The following is a 15,987-nucleotide window of genomic DNA, read 5'->3' on the forward strand; positions in this document are numbered from 1 at the left end:
ATATTCATGAACTCTGAAATTACTTTATCTGATCATAATCTATTATCATCCTTTCTCTGCTTACAAGTCCAGATCTTGTTCTTCAGCCTCACCCTGACTTCCAATACCCCTAAATTCTTTCTGAGACCATCACCCCTGCACTGACTACACCCTCTTCTCTGCTCCTTGGTCAACCAGTTCAGTTGTACAATGTCTTCTTCTCTCAGGTCCCTTGCCTCTCTATCCTAATAAAAGTCTTGCCCTTCAAAACTCCAGCCTTGGATTACTCCACCAACCACTCACTGCCTTCTTTCCTATTCACATGCTGCTGAACAAAACTGGAGAAAATCATAAAACTGCAACAAGTCCACTCTAAGTTTTTGCTACATAATCTTAACTGGGCCCTTGATGCAGTGGAGTAATCCATTTATACCTCCTAATCAATTTACTATCCTACTCACAAAAGCAGCTTTCTCAAACTTTTTCCACCCTCCTCAAGCATCCCATCAATGTCCAACTCTTCATGACCCCATTTAGGGTTTTCTTGGCAGAGATACTGAAGTGACTTACCATTTTCTTCTCCAGCTCACTTTATAGATGAGGAAACTGAGGCAAACAGGGCTAAGTGACTTGCCCAGGGCTATACAGCTGGTAAGTGTCTGAGACCAGATTTGAACTCAGGAATAGGAGTCTTCCTGACTCCAGGCCTGGAACTCAGAGATCCATTGCACCACCTACCTGCCCCACCCGCTTCATATTTCACCAAAAATATTAGGAGCCATTAATGGAGACCTCCATGTTCTTCCCTCCTCTTCATCTCACATCACTCAGATGACTTCTGCCACCATCTCCTCCTTGAACCCTGTTTCATATGAAGAGGTGGCCCTTCTCCTTGCCAAGACAAACTCCACTACAAGCAAAAATTTTCCCATTACATCCTCTACCATCCCTACTGTCTCACACATTTTTAATTCCTCCCTGTTTATTGGCTGCTTACCTACTGCTTACAAATAGGTCCATGTCTCCCCTATCCTCAAAAAATTTTCACTTGATCCATCCATACCTTCTATCTATCTTCTCCCTTTTGTGACTCAATTCCTAAAGAAGGTCATCTATAATAGTTGTCTCCAGTCTTTTCCCATCTTTCTTCTTAACCCTTTACACTCTGTCTTCTAACCTCATCATTCAACTGAAATAGCTTTCTATGAAGTTTCTAATGACATCTTAATTGCCCAATCTGATGGCCTTTTCTCAATCATCATTCTTCTTGACATCTCTGTAGCCTTTGACATTTTCAATCGCTCTCTTCTCCTTGACCACCTCTTTTCTCTAGGTATCTGTCACTGCTTTCTCTTGGTTCTCCTCCTACTTGTCTGAACATCCTTCTCAGTCTCCTTTGTTGTATCTTCATCCAGGTCACTCCTACTAATAAGGAGGATCCCTCAAAGCTTCATCCTGGCCCTTTTTCTCTTCTCCCTCTATACAATTTCACTTGAAGTTCTCATCAGCTCCCAAATTATCATCTCTATGCAGATGATTCTCAAGTCTACTTGCCCAGCCCTAACCTCTCTGCTGACCTCCAATGTCACATCTTCAACTGCCTATTCGATATCTCAAACTAGATACTGCATAGACATATTAAACTTACCATGTTTAATACTGAACTTATTATCATTTTCCCCAAACCCTCCCTTCTTCTTAACTTCTCTATTACTATCAAGGATATCATCATCCTCCCAGTCACACATTGTACATGTCCTCATCATCTCTGCACTCCCTTTCACTTCCCATATCCAAACAGCTATCAAGTCCTATCATTTCTAGCTTTATAAGATCTCTTGAACATCCCCCATTTTCTCCTCTGATACTTCCCCCGTCCTGGTCCAGGCCCTCATCACCTCAGGCCTAAACTATTGAAATAGCTTACTGGTAAACCTACTTCAAGTCTCTTCCCAACCAGTCCATCTTCCACTCACTTGTCAAATTGATCTCTCTAAAACATGTCTGACCATATCAAACACACACACACACACACACACACACACACACACACACACACACTCTCAACAAATACCACTGACTCCCTAATGCCTCCAGGACCAAATATAAAATACTCTTTTTGGCTTTTAAAAGCCTTTCATAACCTGGCCCCTCCTTACTTTTCCAAGCTTCTTATACTTTACAATAGCCTATCCCATCCCCATACTCTTTGATCCATTAACATTGGCCTCCTTGCTGTTCCTTGAACAACATACTCTGGGTGTTCTCGTTGGCTATTCCCCATACCTCTCCCTCCTCAGCTCTACTTCCTGTCTTCCCTGGCTTCCTTATGGCCCAGCTAATATCCCGACTTCTATAGGAACCCTTTATTGCTACCTCTTATTTCTAGTTTCCTCCCTCTGTTGATTACTTGTTGTTTATCCTTTATATAGTTTATTGTACATAGATGCTGTCTCCTCCATTATTAGACTGAGCTCCTTGAGGGTAGGAACTGTTTTGTTGGTTGTTGATTTTTTTCTTTAGCACAGTGCCTCCTACATGTTAGGTGCTTAATAAATATTTATTGACTGACTGCCCCATCACTTAAACACTGCTTAATAAAAAAGGAATCAATATTTCAAAGATATCATTGATTTAATGTAACATGTATTTCACTGAAAGAATAATCCCACTTATTCTCATCCTGAGCCTGTACCTTTATAAGTTGATATCTTCTATAATTACTTCATAATGAGGCAAGTTAGTAATTTGCTAACTTCTAAATATCATTTTCCAAAAAAGTATAATTCACAATAATGAAACAAAGCAGGTGTTAAAAACAGGACTATTACTTCTACTCTTTGAAAAAGACTTTTATCAACTTCACTAAATCTAGATTCAAAAGTTTTCCAAAAAAAATCCAGGATGACTTATGTACATGAAAGCTGGAGATACAATTTACTGGGGTAAATTCATTTGCAGGACCGGGGAGTGTTGAGACATGCAGAGGACAGACAATCCAGTCAGGTAGAGCCACACTGGGAGAAAGTACAATTCTGTTTCCCAGAGAGTCCTTCTCTAGTCCCCATAAAATAGCCTCTCCATAAGAAGAGATAGTGCAGTGTTCTTGTCTGCATTTTGCCCTCATCAATAAAATGTGTGGTAATTCTCAAAATAAAAAATAAGTTGATCCCTCGACATATTTCAATTATCATTTGTCTAAGCATAAATAGAAATTTATTACAGAAGCAAAATTACAGCCAGAGATACCCTTGCACACTTAAATATAGATGAATGCTCTTGTTAATGTTTCTAATTAGCACAACTTTATCAAACACATACAATATAGGTCAAGTATGTAGGTCATGACAAATTCATGGCAAGGACCTTTGCCATCAAAAGCATCAATTCAACCAAATAACCACATTTTACTTTGTCCCCGAAGCTCACAGATTGTTTTTATATCCACTTTGTTCAAAGTAGCCAGAAAAATAAAGCATTCTTAAATGCTAGACCTTTTATTCCTTACTAAATACCTTATAACAAATACAGCCAGCATAAGGTTTCAATTAAAGAGAACATCAAGGGAAAAGAAAATATCATGAAGAGTGCTGAGTTAGAAAACCAGCGAGTGTCATGGTCAGAAAATATCAGTAAAGTCAACAACAAGCATTACTGAAGTACTTACTACATGCCAGGCACTGTGCTAAGTGCTGTGGATACAAATAAAGCAAAAACTAGAAACAGTCCCTACCATCAAGGAACTTGCATTCTAATGAGGGAACATAGCAGTCAATAAATATTTAATAAACACTTGCTATGTGCTAGGTACTGTGCTGAGCACTGGGGATACAAGGAAAGGTAAAAGACAATCCTTGCATTCGAGAAGCTCTAATCTTATGGGAGAGACAACACGCAAGTAATTATGTACAAACAATATATATACAGGATAAATCTGGAATAATAAACAGATGGAAAGGGGCAGTTAGTTGGCACAATGGATAGAGCCCTGTCCATGGAATCAGGAAGATCTGAGTTCAAAATCTAGCCTCAGGCACTTCCTAGCTATGTGACCCTAGCCAAGGCATTTAGCCCCTAGTTGCCTCAGTTCCTCATGTATAAAATGGGGACATAGTAGGAAAGGAAATGCTAAACCACTCCAGCATCTTTGCCAAAAAAAAAAATTTGACAAAAAAGTCCATGGGATCATAAAGAGCTGGACATGACCAAATAGCTGAACAACAGAAGGAAAGCACTAAAACTAAGAGGTATCCTAAAAGTATTTCTGTAAAAGGTAGGATTTTAGCTGGGATGTGAATGAAGCCAAAAGATAGAGATGAGGAGAGAGAACCTTTCAGGGGTCATGAGGAGTGTTTTATGTGAGGAACAAAAAATAAAGAGGAGTTGAAAAGATAATGTGGTAGCGTGATGTTGACGAAGAGCTTCCTCAAAATGTAGATCCAAGAGAAATTCACCTGTGGGAGAAGGGGATCAGAGGTCAAAGGGAAAAGGTAGCTGAATAGTACCTAACCTCAAAAAGTTCACATTCAAGTTGAGAAGACAGCATACAAACGTGTGTGTGTGCATGTGTGTGTGTGTGTGTGTGTGTGTGTGTGTGTGTGTGTGTGTGTAAAGGGTAAGTTGCAGGCAATTCCAGAGGGAAGGGCAGAGCAGTAGGGAGTGGATATGAGTGGGAAGGGCGTCTTGCAGAAGATGGAGTTAGAGCTGAGTATAGAAGGAAGCCCAAAAAGTCAAGAGAGCATTACGGGCATGGGGGTCAGCCAGTCATGGAGGTAGGAGATGAAGAGTATCCAGCAATGAACAGCTAGAAGGCCACTATAACTGGATCATTGATTTTGCCTTGCTCCTCATCACAGGTCAGATCTTGGTGGAAAATCTCAGTGATACTATTCTCTTGAAGCAGTGGTACTATTCCCTTAAAGAACTGTTTGGGGGTAGCTAGGTGGCACTGTGAATAGAGCACCAGCCCTAACATCAGGAGGACCTGAGTTCAAATCCAGTCTCAGACGCTTAACATTTAACTAGTCATGTGACTTTGGGCAAGTCACTTAACCCCAACTGCCCCTCCAAAAAGAAAAATAAAAGAATTGGTTGCACAAATTTGGCATCCTCTTGCTCTCAGTCATGATTTTCACTTTTATACTGTGAAAACTAGCACAAACCTTCAAGCTCCTCAAACAGAAGGGTATGTGTACTTTCCCTTCCTTAAAATGATGGGGTTAGTCATAATTAGGTATTACCTCATTGTAGTATTAGTGTTTCATGGTCAGTTTAATATGACTTACTAATAAATTTGATATTAAATCCAAGATTCTACATTATGATATAAAATTTGCAGATGACTAGGACACTTTCTTAATCTGGTCACTATTTGTCCCACTCTCAAAGTCTGTACTAATGCTGACAAAATCCATTTGGGGTCCTTCCTTTGTGTATCAGAATTTGAACTGGTATAACCCAGTGACATGGTGATCTTCATCACCTTGCTGGTCTCAGAGATTGGGTGGTCATGGTATTCAGGCTGACATTATGGGCAATGCTGCTGCCTGATCATACCTTACCTAAGAGGGACTGGAAGCAGTGCTTGAGAAAGTTGATAGCTAGCAAAGATGCAAGCTGTTGACCAGGACGGTTAGAATCAACATTCAGAAAGTAAGGCAGACCCTGGAGCAGTGTTGAATTCCAGAATACCAAGAATTTGTGGCTTTTGAAAACCTCTTCAGTTCATGAGACAGAGGGAGGACAGCCTTCTCTCCACTGCCCCACCCCACTTTCCTAACATAAACCTACTTGTAAAATCTTATAGAGAAGGATGTTGGAAGATTAAGAGCAGAGTTACTTTATACAAAAGGGAGCAAAGACAAAAAAAAAGACTTATAGAAAACTTGGTAAGGGACCAAATTATAGCAAAACATCTGGAGGACATTTAAAAATGAATCTATAAGGAGAAAACAAACAGGAAAAATGGAAAAGAACTGTATTTCTTACAGTAATTTTTTTCCTCAATCAGTAACAGTGGAATCACCAAATTTGAACTCTAATGTCACAATCACCAATGTGCTGCAAAACAAAGTATATAAAAGGCACTAAAGAAAACAAAGATTGGATGATTGACAGTTGGGCTAAACTAAGTATACATAGAAGAAATCTGTATTGGAGACAACACAATTCTGAAGGTCTTGAGATTTGAATACTGAAGATATATGAAAGAAGGAAGAATAATAAATATTTTAAAAACCTCATCTATTATGAATGAATGAATGAAAAAATTATTAAGTGCTTAGTATATGTGCTGGAGACACAAATATAAATCTCAAAGATAGTCCCTGCCCTCTAATGAAAGAGACAACACATGAACAGAAATGGAGGCTAGGGAAAAGCACTTTGGTTTGGAAAGACATGGGGATGATTAGTGAAACTGTAGATAAATAAATCGATAAGACCCTATATGTAAACAATGTCATGAGTTTGACCATAGTTGATGGTTCCAGAAGTGGAGGTAGGAAGAAACAGAAATAAGCTACAAATTAGAAGAGTAAGAAAAGGTATAGGGTAGAAAGTAAGGAGGTTAGAGAGGATATGAAGATGGCCAAAGAAACAGGAATGAAATGAAGCATTACTCAGACTTTTCCTAAAATAATGATCTTGAAGAGCCAATCACCAATTAGGAGAGTGGGGTCCCAGAACAAAAGTTTGCACACAAAAAAGTTTTAAAATAGAAATACTCATGTATATGCCTAGTTTTCCATACCTACAAAATCTTTACAAGTATTATTCACACACACATCAAGGACATCATCATAACCTATACTACTTTGCACGTGAAAATTCTAAATTTAATTTATATTTGTTAAACTCAATTTTTTTTTTATTTTAATGATATTCAATAAGGATGAATCCAACATCTTATTCTTGGTTTCGTAAAATTACCTTCACATATATAGGATGGGAGAGGAATGGTTAGCAGTTTGTATAAAAAAAGATCTGGGGACTTAAGTATACAACCTCAATGCATTAGGAGTATGACATAGCAGCAACTTAAAAAAAAAAGCCAAAGCTATCTCAGGCTAAATTAAAAAACGCATAGCTTCTAGGAATAAGGAAGCAATAGCTCTGCTGTTTTCTGCCTTGGTCAGACCACATCCGGCATATTGTCTTCAATTTTGGGTGCCACAGTTTAGAAAAGACATAAATTTGAGACAGTTCAGAGGACAGCCAGGTATGGTGTATACCATATCCGTGTCATATGAGGATCAGTTAATGGAAATGTTTAGCCTAGAAAAGAAAAAATTTAGAAAATTAAAATAGCCACCTTCAAGTATTTGAAGGGCTAATATTTGGGCAGCTGGGTAGTACATTGAATAGAGTTGCCTGATAGTCAGTGATCACCCCATGATCCTTCACAAAATGGGTCACCTTGGGTGGGCACCATTGCATAAAACATTGAAATTTTTCAGTATGTTGGTTAGTTTTGCTAAAAATATTTTCTTCATCTTTTTAATTCTTTGTTACAAGGGATTGCTCTCTGGACACAGGAATACAATGAGAAATGTAGGTGAGAGAAAAACAAAAGATATCATTAAAATATATTTTTAATGCCTTAAAAAGTGATATTTCAACATTTCCCAGTCAACAAAAATATATTAAGTCCCTACTATGTGCCAGGTACTGCTAAGCATTGGGTATACAAAGAAAGATTTTTTTAAAAAGTCGCTACTCTAAAGGAGTTCCCAGTCTAATGGGGGAAGTAAAGTGCAAACAACTATGCACAAACAAAATATATACAGGATAAAATGAAAATAACCAGGAGAGCAAAGGAAGTTGCTACACAACTAACATTCAGTGGGACAGGGAGATGCTTTTATAGAGGGTCAGATTTTAGACAGGATCTAAAGGAAAGACATTCAGGAGAAAGAAGACCAGGAAGTAACAACAGAGATCTACTTTGAACAAATTCATGGAGAAAGCAGCAGAGGATAACAATATTTCATTTATTACCCTAATGTTCCACATTATTTTTAAAAATTGCTTAGTATGTTAGCACCATCTGAGCATTTTTTAAATTATCATTTATTTCCCCAAGAAACAAGATCAATAATGGGTTCTTTAAATGATGCTTCAAAAGGATTTAAAACTCATAAAAATGGCCATTGAATTACTAGTATTACATATACAAATTAATAACTGCATGTGAGATTTGTACCTCAAAAAAAAAAATGTGAATTTGATTTTTCCCCAGCCTTGAAAATGGTTTCAGGTTTTGGACTCAGTATGGAAGTCTATGTTCATGGTAGTAGACTGCCACCTAGTGATTCAAAAATAAACTTGCAAAATGAGAAAACCAAGATCCAATGACTTTTTCTCATCTTTATTTCCCTTAAACTTTTTGTAGCAATATACACTCTCGATTATGCCTTTCTATTTGAAACTACTCCATAGGCTTTTGTGACCCTGTTACCCTGGTAAGTCCTCCTGGTTCTCTTATTACTGCTTTTCTCTCTTCTTTAATGGTTACTCATACATGCAAGAATACCCTAAAGTCTGACCTGAAATATTCACACTCCTGGCATCAATATAATTTTTTAGTCAATTACTTCTTCAGCCTTGATCTGGATTCCAAGCTTCAGTCCCCTACCATTGCCTACTCAATATCCTCGCTTGTCTTTATTCCAAGCTCAATTTATTTATAACCAGTTATCTTCTGTCCCCAGAAACCACCACCCCATCTGTACTGTACAATTTTTGATAACCATATAGATTTAGAGCCAAAAGGGCTCTTAGTAATTATCTGGTCCAACCCTTATTTTTTTAACAGTCCAAGAAACTATGGCCTAGAGGTGTTAAGTGATTTAAATAGCAGGGCTGGTATTTAAACTCAGAACCTCTCACTCCAAATTCAGCACTCTTCAGGAGAGTTAATGGCTTCCCAAATCAAGTGATCTTTGTCTCCTTCCTATGTTTTTCAGTTAAACCTTGTTTATTCTCTTTTTAACAATGTTTTTCACATTTGATCCTTTTGGATCAGTAACACTTTCCACTCTCATTACCACTACCAAATTTATTGTAATAGTTTCCTAAATCATCTGACAGTCCTGGAAATTTTAACATTTAATGTTTCTTGAAAGGAAGTGTAGGGAGTCAGAATTTTCAGGAGAGGAGGCGTAATCTGACTCTGTATTTTCATTGGTACAGGAAACTCAAGATAAGGAAGCTCCCTCTAATGTTTCTTATGAACTTTCTTGAACTGCATTGTAGTTATTTGAGAATATATCTTTTTCCCTATTGATATCAAGGTCTTTCTTAATAAGGACCCTACTTTATTTATCTTTCTACTTTTTAACCTGATTTAGGATCTAACATGGATCTATCATTTAGATTAAGAATCCTCAGTATCTCTGTAGTTTAGATATCTGAATTGAACCAATAACTATGCTGCTATATTTACTTGAAAACAGATCAAATTGACTGTTTCTTGGGCAAAAAAAAATGAAAGAACATATGCTACTACTGCCCTAAAGTCACTCCCAGGCTTCAGAATCTCTGAACTCTGGGATTGATAGGGCCATAACAGTTACTAGAATATTCTACAACCAATAAAGGCAAGATGTAGTTTTATAGGATGCACAATTTGAAGATTGTAAAACATCACTGTAATAAATAGATCACTCTGTCCTTCCATATAGTCAGGCTGGCTGGGTCCCCTGAACTACTATACAAAGAAAAGGCAGACAGCTATCTACATTCTCCCTGCCTCCTAGTGATTTTTTTTTTTGCTTTTTTTGGAGGACAATTGGGGTTAGGTGACTTGCCCAAGGTCACACTGCCAGTTTTTGTGTTAAGTATCTAAGGCCAGATTTGAACCCAGATCCAGCTGACTCCAGGGCCAGTGCTCCACTCACTGCACCACCCAGCCACCCCCACTCCTAGTGATTTAAATAGAAACTGGGTGGTTTGGTGTGAGAGAGTGATCTAAGCCCTTGAAGAGTTTGTGATGTATGAGGAAGTTATCAAGTGAATGAATAGACTAAGAGAATAGACTAATAGAATGAATAAACTGAGAAGAAAAAAAAAAACAGGAGCAGGAGGGAAAGAAGACTGTCTGAGTGTAGATCCCTGGAGTCCATTCCATGCTGAGAGAAAAAACATATGAGCATGGTTCTTATAGCTGATTTCATTTTGGGTGAATGAGGAATGAGGTCCAGATTCATGCAAAATCAAGTGACCCTTGCCTGTGTTTCTGACCAAAGAGTTTGCAATCCCTAGGTCCTTGCCAATACAATGCCAAAAGAGAAACATCAGTATTCTAGGCACTATAATGAAGAAAACTTTGCACATGTAAATATCGGATTGGCACAATTGAGTTTCAAGTTACCTCTGCTGGGGAAGGGGATGGGGGGGGGGGGGGAGAGGGACGAGGAGAAGCCATTGGATCCAGAGTCTGAATAAGCTGCTTAAATAAATGTTTGTTAAAAAAAAAAATCATTCTTTTATGTGCAAGGTTCCATGCTGGGTATTAGGCAAATGAAAACAAAAGGAATCCTGTTCTCCGGACTATAGTCAACTAAAGAGATACAACAGGTACACCAAGTGTAAAGTTGTAGGACAAAGTCCCTTTCAGACTCTGAATGGACTTTTTTCAGTTTGTAGAGTTTTTAGCCTTTTAGTGGCCAAACTCACAAATGAAAGAATCAGAAAACCAGAATAAGGTTGGTAGAGACAATGAACTTGATCCTTCTTGATCATGGATGATTGTGAATTTTTTTCCAACCATTCATTTACGTGGGCAATCAGGAGACAGCATAAATAAAAATTGGGCAATTGACCCTGGTAGAGAGGCTGAAAGACAAACAGTTTAGTTCTTAGATTTGGCTTCCTGCCACTCAGGAGAGGGCAGGCCCCTTGGCTGGGACTTAAAAGGAACAGAACTGGGGACACTTTCCAGCTGTCATAGGGCAAAGGTTCTGTTTTTATTCTCTGGAAGAACTTAGCAGCACCCTTGCCAAGGATTCCAGCTTAGTCAGAAGATGGTATCAGAAGAGCCTAGTAGACTAGTGTAAACAAAGTCCAGAGAGTAACCAGCCTAGTGAAGACTGGTGAGAAGCAAGGCAAGAAAGGGGGAGCATCAGGAGAGGGCACCAGGAACCTGGAAGCATTGAAGGTACAAGTTACTTATTCATATATATTCCCTATATGTCAACCTTTCCTGCAAGATCTGGTCACTGTCCATGCTGATAGCATGTAAGTTTGCAGGAGAATACACCTTAAAATTATGGAAGGAGTGTCCTGTTGTAAATCTTCTTCTTATCTTACTAATTCTAGGTAAGTGCTTCTGTGTTGAAATAAATGTGTCCCTTGACTATTAAAAAGTAAACACATGGTTTTTAGGAATTGCAGAGGACCCAAAACCTGAAGAAGTCTCCTCTGGAGTACCCTGTCTGTGAATAAGTAAATAAAAAATATATACCAAGTAATTTCAAGAAGAAGGCATCAGGAAAGGCCTAGTATGAGAGCTGGAAACTGGGGATTCTACAAGTGGAGGAGATAAGGGAAGAGGAGAGGAAGAGGAGAAGGAAGACAAAGGAGAGATAGAGAAGAGAGGAGAGAGCTCAGGAGGTTGAGTCAAAATAGTGCAGTAGCAAGAAGTACAGTCAAGCTCTAAGTCACCACAAACAACTCCAAACAGATACAGAAAAATGCACCACATCAGCACTGATGAGGTTATATCCAAGAAAAAACACACAGTTTTTCAGCCCAAGTTAGCCTAGGGAAACAGAGAGGTCAGCAGACATTGGAGACACATGGAACATTCTAGCTGTAGGGGCAGTGACTTTATCCTTGATCAGACCTTTTTTTTTTTTTTAAGCAATCGGGGTTAAGCAACTTGCTCAAGGTTACACGGCCAGTTATTTCTGGGTGTGGTGCTGAGTGTCTGAGCACGAGATTCGATCTCCAGGTCGTCCCAACACTGGAGCCGGTACTCTTACTCGCTGAGCCACCTGGCGGCCCTTGATCAGACCATTTTGAGAATAGGTCAAAAAGCTAAAAGCTTGCAGGTCCCCAACCTGAGCTGTTTCAGAGATTCTAGAAAACACACAAACCTCAGTAACTCCAAGAAAGCAGTAACAGGAACCTAGAGATTTCAAGGTAAGACATCCCTTCAAGAAATTTGCAAAGCTTGGCCCTACCATCAAGTCAGGAAATAGAATGGAATAAGGAGCAAAAAAAAAAAAAAGAAAAGAATCCCATCATAAAAAGTTATTATAGCTATGGGGACACTCAGGACAAAAACTCAGAAGGGAATAACTCCACAATATCTATAAGTAGAGTCTCAAAGGAAAACACAGCTTGGGGACTAGATTCAACTAGAGTTTTTAGAAACAAAGAAACTAGAGGGGTTTTTTTAAGAGCTTAAAATACTTCTATAAAATCCATGTTGCCCTACAAGAAAGTGAGGGGAGGGGGATGGGGGAAGACATAAGAGAGAACCAATTGGGGAAGGGGTATTCAGTATGCTTGCTATCTTGGGGTGGGGGGGGAGGGGAGAAATGGGGAGAAAATTTGTAACTCAAAATCTTGTGGAAATGAATGTTGAAAACTAAAAAATAAATAAATTTATATAAAATATTTCTATAAATGAAACAAGAGCTCCAAAAGAAAAATGAGTCAAGAAACGAGAGCTATGGAAGAAAGAACTGGAAAGGGAATTAACAGCTTACCATAAAAGGTACAAACTTTATTTAAGCAACAAATTCCCTGAAAATTAGAATTAGAAATTCAAATAGAAGCTAATGATTTCATGAGACAACAGGAAATATTAAGTCAAAGTCAAAAGACTGAAAAAATGTGAGGTATCTTATAGAACTGACCTGGACAATAGATTGAAGAGAGATAATTTAAGAATCTTTGGACTACCTAAAAACTATATGACCAAAAAAAGAGCATTGACTTCATATTTCAAGAATGCATAAAAGAAAACTGCTCAGATCTCTTAGAATCATAGGGCAAAGTAGAAATAGAAAGAATCTGCCAGTCACCTCCTGAAACCTCAAAATAAAAACCCCCAGAAACATTATAGTCAGAATCCAAGGCTCCCAGGTCAATGGTAAAATACTGTAAGCAGCCAAAAGGAAGTCAAGTACTAAGGAACTATAATCAGGATCACATGAGACTTAGCAGCCACCATAATAAAATAGAAAACTTTAAATATCATATTCCAAAAAGCAAAGGATATAGACTTTCCAGCAAATTTAACAATTATTCTATAGCAGAGGAAATAAACTTTTGATAAAATAGGGACTTCTAAGTATTCCTAATGGAAAAAAACAGAGCTGTGTAGAGACCCTGAAGTACAAACACAGGAGTCATGAGAAACATAAAAAGGTAAATAATCATAAGGGAGTAAACAAGGAAAAACTTGACATTCTAATATTGGCAGATGAGTTTCCCCTCAAAATCTTACCATCAAGGGTCATAGAGGGAGTCTAATAGAGGGCCTGGATGTGGTTCTGTTATATATTGATGATCATAAAAGAATGAAAAAGGAAGAAAAGAGAAATATAATGGGGGGAGAGGAAGAATGGAGAAAATTCTCTCACCCAATTGTGGTACACAAGTAGATGTTTACATAAGTAAGGAAGAAGGAATGGAAAAAGGAGTCTTCCTCAAGACTGAAATAAAAGGGATCGGCAAAGCTTAACCCTCATTTTCATCTGAAATGGTCGGAGGAAAGAAAATACATATACAGAATCAGGTACAGAAGTACATTTCATTCAACAGAAAAAGCAGGAAAGGTGTGGGGGCGGCGGGGAGTGGAGAGAGATTAATAGACGAGAGAATAGTCCTAAGCAAAACAACTATGTAGCTCTTTTTGTTGAAGCAAAGAATGGGAAACTGAAGAAATATTCATCCTTTGGAGAATGACTGAACAACGTGTGATATATAACTGTGATGGAATACTATCATGCTGTAAGAAATGAAGGGGCCAACAGGGTCAGAGAAAGTAGCTGGTTCTCACTGGCTCACTCTCAGTAGTCAAAGATGTTGCAGATGAAGGTGACATAGCAAACCAAGCCCTGCAGTGATTGGGCTCAATACCAGGCTACCAGGAATGGTACTCTTGCTGTAGCTTATCGAGGAGGCCCATGAGTGATGCTGTGGCTGGCTTGTTTGCTCTCTGCCTGTGATTCAAAGATGAGGTAAGCACAGGGGTGAATGTACATGGGAGTTTCTTCCATGATGTCTACAAGTGAAATTCTACTTTCCCTGTTCCCTCCTCTGCTCTTAGGAGAATTCACCTGCCACTACCCTAACAGCTGGGCTGGAAACCACATGGTTTGAGGACAAGGAGGTTTCCCTAAGGAGTCTTTTGAGGTTTCTTTCCTGTCCTCCCTTAGCTAGACTCAAAGCATCTGCCTGTTCCCTAGAGCCTTTAAGGGGTATTTCCCTAGCACAAGCTGTCCCAGGTCCCCTCCCACACCCTAAGATCATTGAATGATAGTGCAGCATAAGTCTGGTTTCCTTGCTAAAGATATATAGTCTTTCAGCAAATTGGTCAACAATCCTACTGGCCACTTTCTCCAAATCCCAGTCCTAAGGATGATGAAGGTGAAAGAGAGATAGTTCACACATATATGTGCTCTTCATATCCATATGAGCCCCTTGCCACCTTTGCCTGAGAACCTGGGCCTGAAACAGCTGCTAGACAGTGCAGTGCACAGAGTGCTAGATTTGGAGTCCTAATTCTGCCTCAGAAACTTGGGGAAGCCATTTAACAACTCTGTGCCTCAGTTTACTCATCTATAACATGAAGATAATAAATAGTACCTACCTCACAGGGTTGTTGTGGGGACCAAATGAGGTAACACATTCAGCACTTTGCAAACTTTAAAGTGCTAGTTATTTCAGACACATTAGCTATGTAGCACCTCCGTGGCATATGAGGCTCTAGACATTTTCTCATATTGAAGGTCTGTTTAAGGGAACAAATATGTAGAGATTACCTGAGGAGAATTGAGTTCATTATAGCAAAAGCCAAAAATAAAATTGTAAATGCCTTAAGAGCAGGAACTCTCCCCTTTTTACCTACCAGGGTTCTGGATCATTTAATAAGTCAATAAAAACATTAACTCTTGGGGGAAGAAAAAAAAATGAAGGCCTCTGATGGTTTTGGAAAGAGCTGGAAAGATGAATATGAACTGATTCAGAGTAAGAATCAAGAGAATAATTTATATAACGATACTGTAAAGACAAATTGGAAAAACTTAGGAACTCAGATCAATACAATGACTAATAAGAATTCCAGAGGACTCATAATGAAATATGTACCTCCAGATAGAGAGGTAATGGATTCAAAATGTAAACCAAGATATATTTCCTGGGCAAGATCAATGTGGGAATTTGGTTTGCTTAACTATATATGTGTGTAACAAGGATTATGTTTCTCTTCCTTTATCAATTGGAGTGGAGGCTGGGAAGGAAGAAAGACAAAATTTTATTCAATGAAAAAAATTAATTTAGGGGTAGCTAGGTGGCTCAGTGAGTAAGAACACCAGCCCCAGAGTCAGGATGACCTGGGATCAAATCTGGGCTCTGATACTTAGCACCACACCCAGAAATAACTGGCCGTGTAACCTTGATCAAGTTTTAAGTAACCCCCCCAATTTAAGTAAGCCCCAATTGCTTAAAAAAAAATTTAATTTAGAAAACAAAAACAAAGAGGGGAGAGGAGAGGAAATGTCCTAAAAGTGACAGGAAGACATGAGATCAAGGTCACAAATAGAGAGGTTGATCTTGAGAAAGACCACACCTACTTATTCCTCAAAGACTGAAACAAAAGAGACTGAGGAACAATGAAGAAAGGGCTTTGAATCTCTCTCCCTATCTCTCCCTCCTCTCCCCCTTCCCCTTTCCCCTCTTCTCTCTCTCTTTCTTTCTTTCTTTCTTTCTTTCTCTCTCTCTCTCTCTCTCTCTCTCTCTCTCTCTCTCTCTCTCTCTCTCTCTCTCTCTCTC

General features: G+C 38.8%; 1 long non-coding RNA gene across 2 annotated transcripts in view; it reads right to left on the minus strand.

Moving 5' to 3' along the window:
• LOC138151946 (uncharacterized) overlaps positions 1-15,987 on the minus strand; it is a 31,021-nt gene that overhangs the window by 10,590 nt on the left and 4,444 nt on the right. The window contains exon 2 of one of the 2 annotated variants that reach the window (XR_011165972.1): positions 14,807-14,947. The exons of the other annotated variant lie outside the window; for it this stretch is intronic. This is a non-coding gene — a long non-coding RNA (uncharacterized lncRNA). The remainder of the gene's footprint in view (positions 1-14,806; positions 14,948-15,987) is intronic. 2 annotated transcript variants of the gene reach the window in all.

The sequence above is a fragment of the Petaurus breviceps genome, unplaced genomic scaffold, assembly GCF_028583685.1.
Source record: "Petaurus breviceps papuanus isolate PSGF00001 unplaced genomic scaffold, PetGlider_PUasm1.0 90919, whole genome shotgun sequence".
Classification (NCBI taxonomy): Eukaryota; Metazoa; Chordata; class Mammalia; order Diprotodontia; family Petauridae; genus Petaurus; species Petaurus breviceps.